The sequence below is a fragment of the Saimiri boliviensis genome, chromosome 5, assembly GCF_048565385.1.
Source record: "Saimiri boliviensis isolate mSaiBol1 chromosome 5, mSaiBol1.pri, whole genome shotgun sequence".
In the NCBI taxonomy this organism is placed as follows: domain Eukaryota; kingdom Metazoa; phylum Chordata; class Mammalia; order Primates; family Cebidae; genus Saimiri; species Saimiri boliviensis.
The window spans coordinates 51,246,639-51,261,053 of NC_133453.1; the positions used below are offsets into that span (position 1 = coordinate 51,246,639).

Consider the following 14,415-nt stretch of genomic DNA (forward strand, 5'->3'; position numbering starts at 1 on the left):
TCTTAATTCATCAAAGGCTCCTTTTCTACAGGTAGAGATATTTTCCCTTGAGATATACCATTCACATATTTGTTATGTCTAAAATATCTCCTTCTAAAATGTATTTGAGGTTCCCCTTCCCTACATATAATAATGTGTGTGTGTGTGTGTATATATTAACAAAAAATCCTCAAATATATCTATCTTACTTCTCCCTTCAGTATATACTCAATCAGGAAAACCTGAAAAAGTTTTCTACATGTGTTGTCTCTCTTTTTCATGGAAAATTCACTCCTCAATTTACTCTAATCTGGTTATTTCACTAACAATTCTACCTCAAACAACTCTTGCTCTATTTATCTCTAAGTCACAAAACCCAATGTATAATTTATGTCTTCAACCTCTTTGACTGCTCAGCACCATTCTACGTTACTGGACATTTTTCATCTCAGCAGATGCTCCTTTGGCTGCCATGGCACTACATTCTTAGTTTCCTTTCAGAATATTCCATTTCAGACTTCTCTGTCAAATTATTCATTGCTGAATTTTAAATGTTGTACAGTCATATGTTGCTTAATGATGGAGACATTTTCTAAGACGTACATCTGTATGTGATTTTGTCACTGTTCAAACATTGTAGCATGTACTTACACAAATCTAGATGTTCTTATTGTGTGTTCTTGGCACCCTTGTTGAAAATCATTCGACTGAAAGTGCATGGATTTATTTCTGGAATCTCTATTCTGTTCCTTTGGTTTATGTGTCTGTGTTTATGCCAGTACCATGCTGTTTTGATTACTATAGCTTTGTAGTATATTTTGAAGCCAGGTGGTATGATGCCTCCAGTTTCATTCTTTTTGCTCAAGATTGCTTTGACACTTTGAGATCTTTTGTGGTTCCTTATGAATTTTAGGATTTCTAGAAATGTCTTAAAAAATGTCATTGAACTTTTGATAGGGATTGCATTGAATCTGTAGATCACTTTGGGTAGCATGGACGTTGTAATTCTTCCAATCCATGAATGTGAAATACCTTTCTGTTTATTTGTGCCTTCTTCAATTTCTTTCATCAGTGTTTTATGAATATAGTTTTCAGTGTTCGGGTCTTTCATCTCCTTGTTTAAGTTTATTTCTACGTATTTCGTCACTTTGATAGCTAATATAAGTGATGTTTGATTGATTGAATCACATTAATAAAAAATACTAGGTTTACAAAGGTCGGTGTACAGAAATACTACTAATATGTTTATGTTTATTTTATATTTTGCAACTTTACTGGATTTGTTTATTAGTTCTAGTAGGTTTCTTGGTGGAGTCTTTAATATTTTTTTAAAAAACATGTAATAACATGTCTTCTGCAAACAGGAATGATTTAACTTCTCTCCAATTTGAATGGCTTTTATTTTTTTTTCTCTTGACTAATGCTCTTGCCAGAACTTCTAGTATTATGTTGAATAGAAATGGGAAGAGTGGACATTTTTGTTGTGTTCCTGATCTTGGAGAAAAAGCTTTCAACTTTTCTCAATTGAGTGTAATGTTAACAGTGGGCCTGTCATATATGATTTTTATTGTTTTGGGGTACATTTCTCTATTTTTATTTTTCGGATGGAGTCTCACTCTGTCACCCAGGCTGGAGTGCAGTGGCACAGTCTTTGCTTACTGCAACCTTTGCCTCCCAGGCTCAAGGAATTCTCTTCCCTCAGCCTCCCGAGTAACTGCGATTATAGATGTGTGCCACCATGCCCAGCTAATTTTTGTGTTTTTAGTAGAGACGGGGTTTCACCGTGTTTGCCAGGCTGGTCACAACTCCTGATCTCAGGTGGCCTGCCCTGGCCTTCCAAAGTGCTGGAATTAACAGGCATGAGCTATTATGTCTAACCATGTTGAGGTACATTTCTTTTATACTTACTTTGTTGAAACTTCCAGCAGAAATCGTTGTTGAATTTTGTCAGATGCTTTTTCTTCATCTATTGAGATGATCATATGATTTTAGTCATTCATTATGTTAATGTGGTATATAACATTTATTGATTTACATTTTTTGAACATTCTTGGATCTTATAGATAAATCCCTCTTGATCATGATGAATGATCCCTTTAACATGCTGTGGAATGTGTTTGTTAGTATTTTGTTGAGGATTTTGAATTTTTACAGGGATACTGGCCTGTAATTTTCTTTTCTTGAAGTGTCTTTGTCTGACTTTGGTATCAGGATAAGGCTGGCCTCATAAATTGTATTTAGAAGTATTCTTTTTTGTACAATTTTTTTTTAGGGAATTTGAGAAGGATAGATATTAGTTCTTTAAATGTTTCGTTAAACTCAGCAGTGAAGCCACAAGGTTCTAGGCTTTTCTTTCATCGAAAACTTTTCATTACTGATTTAATCTCTTTACTTACTATGCATCTGTAGAGTTTCTATTTCTCTGTTATTCAGTCTTGATAGGTTGTATGTGTCTAGGAATTTATTCATTTCTTCTAAGCTATACAATTTGTTGATGTATGATTGTTCGTAGTCATCGCATTACTGACTGCCTGATACTGCTTGTAGTGCTTTTTAAAACTGTACAATCATACTTAGGAAAATACATCATTCTTTACCTTCAGGGACTTAACAAGTCAAACGAAGTCAACACAAGTAGATAGAAAAAAAACCCTAATACCTTTATAATGTACAGGAGAAAGACAAAGACTAGACTTGTTGACAATAACTTTAGTTAACATATGCATGGTTATAAGCTTGTTACAACATGCTGAAATCAGGACATAGGAAAGTAGAGAGAAGCCCAAGTGTCTTTTTTTTTTTTTTTTTCTGACTTTGACTCATGTATTCAGATACTTAACTGTTGGACCTCTTTTCAGTCCATAAACAGCAGGTGGCATACTTTCTTTTCTGATATATATGTATTTTTTTTAGTGTAGCTGTTGTCATCTGTTGAATTCTCCAGTGCTGTTGCTCTTTGTTTCTTGCATATATGTAATACACAACTCTGGAAATCCTTGAATAGTTTGGGCCCATAAAGGGTGAAATATAAGCATATGTTTTTGAAATGTGTGAGACATTAAGAGATACATATTACATTTAAAATTCGGATAGATAAAACCAAAGTTGGATTTTCTGCTTAGTTTAGAAAACTAGATGTCAAAAATAAAGTAATAAAAAGAAGCCAGGATTTTGTCTCTTTTCTAGGCAGATTAATAGAATATAACATTTTTAGATTATCTTAAGAAGATTAATTACAATGATTTTTACAGCTGGTGTTATATGTGTGTTGCTCTAAATCTTGTAATGTAACATGGTTGGTTAGTAAGTAGTCATTGCATAAGCCTTACACTACTACTAATTTTAGTGCTTCATCATATATTTCCTTGTTCCATGGGTACAAGTCTTGTCTCACCATCAGGATTAGCCTCTTAAAGGAAGTGATAGGCATCTTTTGAGATGACTGGGATTATAGTGGGAGCTCATCAAATATTTGTTGAACTGAATAGAGAAGGGTTTTTTAACTTATGCATCATTACATCTTCCCCCAGCCTCCCCACCTTCCAAGTCACTTATCCTGTGTTCATTGTGCTTGTGCCTCTTCCATGCCCATATCTCAGGGGTCAGTAACAGAATTGGAAGGCAAGTAACATTTTTTATTCTGTCATTCATTAGCTTTAATTTTTTAAAAAATTTCATACCTCTAATGATAACTACCATTGATTATGTGCCAAGTACTTCACAGATAGTGTTTTACCTCAATAACTCCCAATTTGGTACTTTTCAAAAATTTTTATATGGGTCTCTGAAATCTTAAGCTAATATGTGACAGAACCAGGATTTGTTCTATGTTCTTAACTGCTGCATTCTTTGGCTTCTCAGGGATGCAACTGACACTTCTTAAATTTAAGCAGATTGTCTCAAAAGTATAAACCATATATTTCCCAGGAGATAGGTAATGGATATTATGATAATACTCTAAATTAATATCCACAAGGTAGATGTTCATTCTTGTTTTTTTTCTTTGTTTCTGACATTTTGCTTTTGATTTTTGAAAGAATGATAGGTAACAATTTCTTCCTACAAAGGAAATTACAAATCTAAATTTATTTTCTATGTTAGAATATTTTTCTCCCTTGTTAAAAATAAGACATTCTAAGATTTTAAAATCACAGCCAAAGTAATTCCATATTGTATTTATGAATTGAGATGTAAATTAAAATAATTTAAAAGCTACATTTTGTTCATTTGGAAGAATTCTTTTAAGGATTCAGTTCACTTTTGAAATAGTGCCATAAAGTCTCTTAAGACTATTTAAGACTTAAAGTCTCTTCTGTGCTGTGGCGTGCCTTCCGCTTATGCCTGTATCTCACTACTCTTAAGATAGGCCTTTTCCATCTGTAGTCAAGTCTGACCACCTTCTGTTTTTCCCACTTAGTTCCTCCCATGGAAATTCTTGAAAAATAAAGCAACATTTCAACCCACACTTTAATGAGTGGACTGGAATCCCCATCCCTTTAGCTATCTCAGTAGTGACTCATAGAATTGTCTAGCCCTCTCTTTCCTAACATTTTCCATTCACTGTAAGTTATTTCTTCATCTTCTTTTGGTGCTCAAAAGTACTTTTCATGTGTACCAGCTGAAAAACTAGAAATAAATAAGATCTATAGTTTCAAATTTGAGTGTGCTATTTGAACTTTTTAATACAGCCCTAGTGATCTGGTGTTTGGCAGAAGTACCACCTGAAAATGGACAGTTAGGATACAACTAAAAGCCGCTTGACTATAATTTCTTAAATGTGATGCCAAACAGCAATCTGACCTGCCTATGTCAATTTAGTACTCTTCTTGTTGTCAGTCTTTTTGTTTTTAACCATGTGTGAGCTTTTCTAGAGGTACCCTTAGGCCACACAGAGAATCCAGGCACTTAATTTCAAAGTATAATTAAGTAATGGCTGCTTGGTGGAATAAGGTAGTATCAGAGACATCTGTCAAATGTAATATTGTGATATTGATGTAAAATGTGTTGGGAAAACTTGAGGTGATAGGCATCCTAATGAAATGATTTGTGCAAGCACAAGTATTCCTGCTTCATCTGGCCACTCATTTGCTTCATGTTTATAATTAATAAGAGAGAAAAATGCAAAAATATTATAGAAGTCAGAGAAATTAATCTCTAAAGCACATTCCAGCTTATCAAAGGCATCTCTTCAAGGATACATTATCTTTAAAAACTTGCCTTTTACTTTAAAGGGCCACTTTTATCAGTCAAAAATTAGGTCTTTGATATTGTTCCTGATCAGAAGCAGAGCTGCTAGTGGGAAAATATCAAGTTAGATGACCTGGGATCTTGCTTGTTCTGCTGTGGTAGCTGTGGTATGTGACCTTCTGGGAATCAGTTATTTCATCTCAACTTCAGTTTTCTATCTCTATAAAATAAACATTTCTTGCCTTGCTCATCTTGTGCGATTTTTGTGAGCACCAAAATGAAATGATACAGATGGGAAATTGCACTGTAGATGTAGATTATTAGTCAGAATTCAAGGGATCTTTTCAAATTGTCTTAATGTTTTCTGGAGGTGCAGGTCCTGGAATTAGGAGCAATTTTTAGGTATTGATGGGTTCAGGGCTTTAACAGGTAAAACACAGTTGTGATTTGTCAAGCCTTGGGGAAGGTTTTGACATATGGTCTGGCATTAGAGGAACAGTGCCAACTTTTGTCACAGTAGCCTGTCTTAGAAGATGATGTTTCCATGTGGGGGCAGGAATAAGCAGAGGTGTTCACACTGCTTTGCTCTGTGTTTTTATCTTTCTTCCTTCATAAAGAATATAGCCTCAAGAGAATTCTTTTCTAGTTACACACACACACACACACACACACACACACAGACACACACACACACACACATGCATGCTCATGCAGTAGTACACTGAAGGCTAACTCAGGGGCATCCATGTGGATGTCATAGAGGAAGAGAATTCATAAAATAAAAAACAATAACAAGAATTACCCCATATCAAGTAATAAAAGACCCCAGTAAAGTACTTGCTATCCAAGCATATCTTAATACAGTCATGTGCCAGATAACAAGGCATGAACATGGTAAACAGTGTACTGCATGAACAACAGTGGTCAGAGCAATGGGCTATAACATACAGCCTATGTGTGTAGTAGGCTATACTATCTATGTTTGTATAAGTACACTCTATGATGTTTGCACAATATCAAAATCACCTACCTGTGCATTTCTAAGAACATATCCCTGTTGTTAAGCAACATATATTGTATATTAGTCAATATTTGGTGGTATGGTTTGTCTCTGTGCCCCACCCAGATCTCATGTTGAATTGTAATCCCCCACCTATTGAAGGAAGGGCCTGGTGGGAAGTGATTGGGTCATGGGGGTGGACTTGCCTTTTGCTTTTCTTGTGATGGAGTTATTTTGAGGTCTGGTTGTTTAAAAGTGTGTAGCACTTCCCTCTTCTCACTCTCTCTCTCTTGCTCTTCCTTAGTAAGATGTGTTTGCTTCCCCTTCGCCTCCTGCCACAATTGCAAGTTTCCTGAGGCCACCCATGCTTCCTGTATAGTCTGAGGAACTGTGAATCAATTATATCTTTTTTCTTCATAAATTTCCCAGTGTTAGGTAGTCCTTGATAGCAGTGTGAGAATGGACTAATATACTTAAGTTCGCAAGAACTTGCTATATTTGTCTGTCATATTAAACATAACAGTGTTCATGGTTTAGGAACATTTGAATATTAAAAATATAATTAAAACACTTTCATATTCCAACAAATTGTTACCTGTTTTGCTTTGAAAGAACTATAAATATCAATATATGATCTCAGCATATCATATGTATAAGCATTTATAAGCAATATATGATATAAGCATATAAATATTAATAAATATCAATATGCTTATTCATGACCTGAATGATTTCTTGCCATATGCTCTAAGAAACTTGATTCTAATTCTGACTAGTTAGGCTAAGCAGCATTATTTTTTGTAACATGTAATTTTAGTACATATTTCCAGATTAATGGTGAATGTGGTTCAGATTAGAGACCAATTCTGGATTCATGGTATTTTTTGAAGTTGGTAGAATGAAATTTGGTCTCATATTTTAAAAATAAACTTCTAATTTTAGAATTATTCAATTTAATTTATAGAAGATTTTTAAAAATAATAGTTTCCATATATCCCACACCTAATTTCCTCCATCGTTAATGTCTTCCATTAACATGGCACATTTGTCACAATTAATGAACCAATATTGATGCTTTATTACTAAGTTCATACCACATTGAAATTTCCTTAGTTTTTACCTAAAATCTCACCCTACTTTTTTTTTTGTTTCACGATCTCATCTTAGTTACCACATTACATGTAGTCATCAGATTTCCTTAGGTTCCTTTTGACTGTGAAAGATTCTCTGATTTTCCCTCTTTTTGATGATCTTTGTAGTTTGAAAATTACTAGTTAGGTGTCCTGTAGAATTGTTCAACTAGTATTTGTATTATTTTAGTCTCATGACTACACTGGGGTTATGAGTTCTTGGGAGGAAAACCACAGAGATTGAGTTAAACTCACTTTTTGCTCTTTCAAAAAAGTTGCATAGGGTAACTTTTTTTTTCTTTAAATTTTATCTTTTCTCCTTTGTTGTCTTCATTGTCCTTTCCTTCCCTGGTTTCTTTTCTTCTTATTCTGCCTCTTTCTTTCCTTTTTCTCCCTCTCTTCTTTCCTTCTTTCCTTTTATTCTTCCTCCTTTATCTTTATTCTCAAAGAAGTCAACAGCATTTACTAATTCAGTACTATATTTCCATACATGAAGACTCCATAGCTCTTTTTCCTTTCACATTTAACTAAAAATACTTACCTATATTGTTGCCACAAAAGGAAGTTTATATAGTTGTTAAATTGAGTAGACAGTGATTGAATGTTGCTTATATTCCTAATTGGGGCATAATAATAGTCTTTGTTATTCTTGAAGTGGATTTTAGCAGAAAATATGATACATGTTATTTGTAGCACCTAGGGTAAATATTTTGAATTTAAGTATTTCTAGAGTGTTAAAGATCATGAGACACAAAAGCTCTATTGAGCCTAGCGATTTAGTTTGCTACCACCCACTTTTTCTAATCTCTTGTGCTCAATATTCCACTCACATTTCAAAATCAATGACCTAGAAAAGATGAACCCAGGCATCAATGTAGATAGACAATATAAAACAAGAATGGAAGGCAACATGTGTACAAGTGGTCTGCTAAAAATGAATACATTTAGTTTACATATACTAAAGATGAACATACACTCATTTTGGATGTTGTCATATGAAATTTCTTAGTGTTGGTTAGTGTGTCTTCTATTAGGTTCTCTGCCTAATACATTTCTTTACTTTGATCACAATTTTATTATTTCAGTATTACAAGTGGAATATTTGGCAGGAAGTGACTGCATCAGACAAGGATATGGAAGATATAGGAATGAAATTAATGATTGTTATTTCCAACATTTCTACTTGTTTTATACTATCATGCTTCTTTTGTAATGTTTAGCATCATTTTACCCTTGCACTAACATTCCAGTCACTGGAAAACAATTTATATACTTTAAGTACATGATGATATGCTATATATTTCTAGAACTAAATAAAATGCTAGCATAGAGGCATAAGAATTATGTAATAAAAGTTTATTTAATCTTTCTTTGTTATATTTTTATGTTTGTTATGTATGTTATTGGGTTGTGTTGCCCAGGCTGTAGTGCAGTGGCTCAATCTTCGTTCACTGCAATCTTCATCTCTAGAATTCAAGCATTTTTCTCTGCTTCAGCTTCCCAAGTGGCTGGGATTACAGGCGCCTGCCACCACACCCAGCTATTTTTTGTATTTCTTTGGTAGAGATGGGGTTTTGTCATGTTAGTCAGGCTGATCTTGAACCCCTGACCTCAGATGATCCTCCTACCTCAGCCTCCAAAGTGCTGGGATTACAGATGTGAGCCACTGCGCCTGGCCCATAATGGGAATATTAGTATGTTTCAAACCGTAGGGTTCCAATTCTTGCCTCTGATGTGTAAAGAATTTACTCTTCTTAATGGCTTTTATGTACTTATTAGTTACTTAGTTGTTTATGCTAACAGAGAAATATAAGTCCCAAAAGATCAGGGACTTTGTTTTGTACATTGCTACATGTCCTTAGAGCAGTCCCGCTTGCAGTACACACTCAATAAATATTTGTTAGATGAATTAATTTTTTAAAGATAGTTGCTTTTAGAGATGATACTACTGGCAGTCATTCTGATCATAGAGGGTAGTTATTAATCAAAAGATTTCTTTGCCGCATGAATCAAACATAAAGATGAATTGTTGACAACTGCCATAGTCATCTTCTTTTGTCACTATTTGGAGAATCTGACTTTTTGAGACACTGTCTGTTAAATAACCAGTAAACTCAAAGCCTTTTACTCATAAAAACAGCTCCATTCATTGCAGTTTTACACGTTGCAATTTTACACTAGGTTCAGTTTTACACTAGAACCACACAGCTATGGTTCTCTCCTAATTATTTATAACCATGTGGCATTTTTGGGTCAGTGGTTTGTTTCATTAATTCCAAGCTCTTTAAACTCTTATTTCATATGTTAAACTGTTTTGACATTCAGTGTAATTTCTGTTTAGCTATATTGCCCAATTCCACCATTTATTAGTTATTTGACAGGGAGCATAGCATTTGATTTAGTTATATTTTAGGTTTACATTTGTAAAATTGAAATAATAATAAAAAATCCGTTGTCACAATCTCATAGTTTTGGTAAAGATTAAGATATATAATGAATATTCAAATTTATTGTAAATCGTGCAAAGTAACCACACACTGTGCAAATTTTTATATGCAAATATATTGTTAAAAATTCACTTTTATACATTACGGAAGAAAAATAATATATTAAGTTAGTGCAAAAGTTATTGCAGCTTTTGCTGTTACTTTCTTTTTTTTTTTTATTGCATTTTAGGTTTTGGGGTACATGTGATGAACATGCAAGATTGTTGCATAGGTACACACTTGGCAGTGTGGTTTGCTGCCTTCCGTCCCCTCACCTGTATCTGTCATTTCTCCCCATGCTATCTCTTCCCACCTCCCCACCCCCCGCCCTTCCCCCATTTCCCCCCAACGGACCCCACACTGCTGTTACTTTCAATGGCAAAAACCGCAACAACTTTTGCACCAACTTAGTATTTGTTAAATAGTATTAGAATGATTGGCTAATCATAGACTATACTCCCGTGCTTTCTTAAGTGGAAGAGTGTAGGTGAATCCAAAGTAAAATAGTTGCTTCTTCTTGATTGAGAAATGTATTCTTGCTGGTAAATGGTTTGCTTGGGTCTTATCCCTAAGATGCCTAGAAGTTTCTAAGACTATGAGCCTCAGTTGATCTATTTGACTTATTCAGTCTAAGAAATATTTCACAATGTTTTCTCAAATGTAAATCATATATACCTTGTCCTTGAAAATACGGAAATGATTGAAATATTGTCTGGAGTTGTTCTTTTTGGGACTGTAATGAATTAGAAAATTCTCTGAAACAAGTCATATTCCAGGTCTCCTGCTTTGTTATTTTATGATTTATCACTAAAGGCTTATATAATATAACTTCTTATTATATATTCCTTGATATTTTGCAAAATTTAAGAAATAAGACACAAAATGTATTTAGAGAGTTTACATAGTAATTTCAGGTATAGTAGGAAGCAGTAGCACCTATAACTACAAGTGTATAAATACAGGGTATTTATTTATTTATTTATTTTAATGCAGGTTATTTATAGTATAGCAAAATAAATGCTGTAAAATGTTTAAATGAAATTTATTAAATTATTGTAGGAAAGAATATGGATCATGAAAATTCAGAGGAAAGAAAATCTGTGCTTAAAAGAACAAATTTAATCTTAAAAGAACTAATTTAAACTTTATGTTTTAGTTTATTTGGGCTTCTGTAACAAAATAAGGTAAACTGAATGACTTATACACAACAAAAATTTATATCTCAAAGTTCTGGAGGTTGGGAAGTATAAGATCATGGAAGCAAATTTAGCATCTGGTGAGGGTCTCCTTCTTGGTTCATAGACAGCTGTCTTCTCTCTGTAATTTCACATGCTTGAAGGGATGAGAGAGCTCTCTCAGGTCTCTTCTATAAGGACACTAATTTTATTCATGAGAGGTCCACCCTCATGACCTTACGACCTCCCAAAGTCCCCACCTCTAAATACCACCACACTGGGGATTATATTTCAACATATGAATTTTGTGGGGGCACAGACATTCAGTTTATAGTAGTTTTTATTTGAATAAGCTTTTGTATCAAAGCTATTTATAAATAATTTCAAGTTTTCTTTTGTCTAGTGGTATATCTTTCTGTCTTATTCTTGGAAATTATTTTATACATATTTCATCCTGGTACTCACTTGTAATGACAAAAGTTCAGATCAGCAATTTTTGTAGACTTTTAGAAATAAACTATCTTATAATATTCTAGTTATAAATATAATACATCTTTAACTTTTAAATTTTGTTTTGATTCACTTTTTAAAAATTAGGTTTTGCTATCTGGTTAATTATTAACAAAGCAAGAAGATAATGCCATTCACTATCCTCCATCAAAATTTCCTGAATGAAAACCAATAAGGTGAAAATATCTACTGTAATTGAGAAATAACTTAATTTTAATTTTCCAGAAATTAAAAAGTTTTGACTCTCCAATGGGAGTAAATTTTCTTTTCTAAAACTAACTACTGCCCCAGTGTCTGACCAATTGAAGAATATCTAGTTCAGCTTATCAAGAAAAGGAATATAAGAAAAATGCTATCAGATTGTGATTTAGAAGAAATGTGGTAGAAAATATTCCCTAAAGTTGTTTTGTATCGACTTAGTGCATCTCCAAGGTTTCTATGATTTCTTGTTCTTGCCTGAACTCTCAGTGTCAGCTGCTGGCATTCTGGGAGTTGGGCTATTATTTTTCCTGAAAAGAAAACTTTTATTTTTAGTAGTAAATGTAACATTTCTGGGGGAACTGTTGACTTCCTTGTATCCACCCACTTTGGAAAACTACATAGATTCCAAAGAGAAAGTTCCTGACCAAAGGGGACTTGCAGATCACCACTGTTTTGCCCAGTGTATTTTGTCAAGTAATAACTAGAGATATTGACAACTGGCTATTCTTTTAGAATATTTTTAGTGAGTCTGTATCAAGACACTGGATCTATGAGTATCTGTATCTGATGACAATATGGAACAATAGATTTTGATTTTATTTAAAAATATATTGTGCGTCCATAGAATCCCTGTATACTTTGTGGCTAGCAAGGGTTTTCTTGTTTTTAAAACCTAGTGTCTTTCCAAACTATAGCCTGAAAAGACTCTTACATGCCCTGATTCTTAAGTCTAGGAAAAATGGTTAGGTGTGCCTTTGTAATGTCTGTGATGTTTGGCTTTTAAGGGGACAGAGAGGGGTAAGAATTTATGGTGATTGACCTGAACTCACAAGTAATAATTAACCCAACCTTTGTGTTTTCAACCTGTTATTTTGTGAAACAAGCCATACTTGGTTTTGCTTACTTGATTTATCTTAATTCTGTGATGTGCTTCCATGAATCTTGGGGTCATGTTGAGAACATTTTGATTGACTTACATTTGTATATAGTCCTTAGATAATTATAAGACCTATGGATAGAGGGCTTCTTGTTTGGGATTTTGGGTAAACAATATTAATACTATTAATAATTAGTAATTTTATTCATTTCTTAGTATAGGTCTCCAAATTTTGTATTTTATATTTCCTAGTTTCATTTGTACATATAATTTTTATTATCTTCATAGTACAAATGAGAAAATAGAGTTAGAGTGGCAAAATAACATCCCCAAAGTTTTATAGTTGATGCATGGCAAAGCTGAGATTGAAATACAGATCTGTTTTACTCTAAAAATCAATTTAAGCTACAATAATGAGCATTCGTGACATATAACTTTTCTAAATTAGCAAAATAAGAAAACTAAATGCTCATAAACTAAGATATTATTTTTAGACAGAATTTATGGTAATTGAGCAAGAAGTTTAATAGATGGCAAGAAAAATGAGATGAGAACTCAAAACTTTTGAAAACTACCAGAAAGTATGAAATAATACATCATTGCAAAAGAGAAAATAAATCTTATGTTTTAAAAATATATTAAATCTAAGTTCTGATGCTATTTTCCAGAAATGATATAGAAATATTCCAACTTGTTTAAATATAATTTTTATAAGGAAGATTTCTAAAATGCTAGATCCTTAAGTGAGTCAAACTTATGTAATGTTGACTCCTAACTGAGCAATTCCTACGGAAAATTTAAATGTGGCAAATGGACAATAATTTTATGCAATATGGTCAGCATGCACTTGAGAACTCCAGCACATATTTAGCAGTCTTTTGGAAATCTGATGTCATTCATAAAACCAGAAAAAAATTCCCAGATTTTTATATGCCCTTAACCTCATAGGACACAATTTACTGTAAGTAAGCAATAGGGGCTAAGGCATCTCAGCAGACGTGTAATCCAGTAAGTATATGACATTAAATAGCATGTGGTGGTTATTACACATAGTGAATAAAAGCCCTAACACAATCATCTCCAACTCTGTTCTCAGAGTATACACTGCCTAATTTGGAGAAAAGAAATGCAGAACTTGGTTGATGAGATAAAAATTTGAAATTATAAGCATTCTGTGTAGTGTGTGTGAGACAGATTTGCGCAATTTTCTAGCAGTTTTGTTGTGTAACTGATAGGAAGAAATATGTGTCACTATTTTTCTTCCAGGACAGGAAGATAGTTATTAATCTAAATCATATTAAATTGCTGATGTTCAGCTAATTTGGACCTAAAAAGTGAAAATTTTGTGTTAAACCTCATACAAACACTAAATCTATTGGTATATCATGTTGGGTTGTTACAAATGATTGAAAAGAATACTGTTATTTGGAAAAAGAAGCTTTCTGTATTTTTATGTGTTTTCAGTTAACAAATTAGTTGGGGGTTATTTAGAGGCGAAGGTTTAAAATACAAAACAGAGTAAACTAATAGTAATCTGTCAGATTTGCCTCCAAATTATGGACAGTAGCATTAATTACAGGAGATTGGAATTTTAGAAGTAAATATTCTCTTTTATTTGAAAAATAGTTTAATTATGCCAGGCGTGGTGGCTCACACCTGTAATCCCAGTACTTTGGAGGCCAAGGTGGGTGGATCACAAGGTCTGGAGTTCGAGATCATCCTGGCCAATATGGTGAAACCCTGTCTGTACTAAAAATCCGAAAATTAGCTGAGCGTGGTGGCAGGGGCATATAATCCCAGTTGCTTGGGAGGCTGAGGCAGGACAATCTCTTGAACTTCGGAGGTGGAGGCTGCAGTGAGCCGAGATTGA

At 33.6% G+C, this 14,415-nt stretch overlaps 1 long non-coding RNA gene across 5 annotated transcripts in view; it reads left to right on the forward strand.

Annotated features, from left to right (window-relative positions):
- LOC141584570 (uncharacterized) overlaps positions 1 to 14,415 on the forward strand; it is a 207,973-nt gene that overhangs the window by 136,368 nt on the left and 57,190 nt on the right. The gene's annotated exons all lie outside the window — the stretch shown is intronic.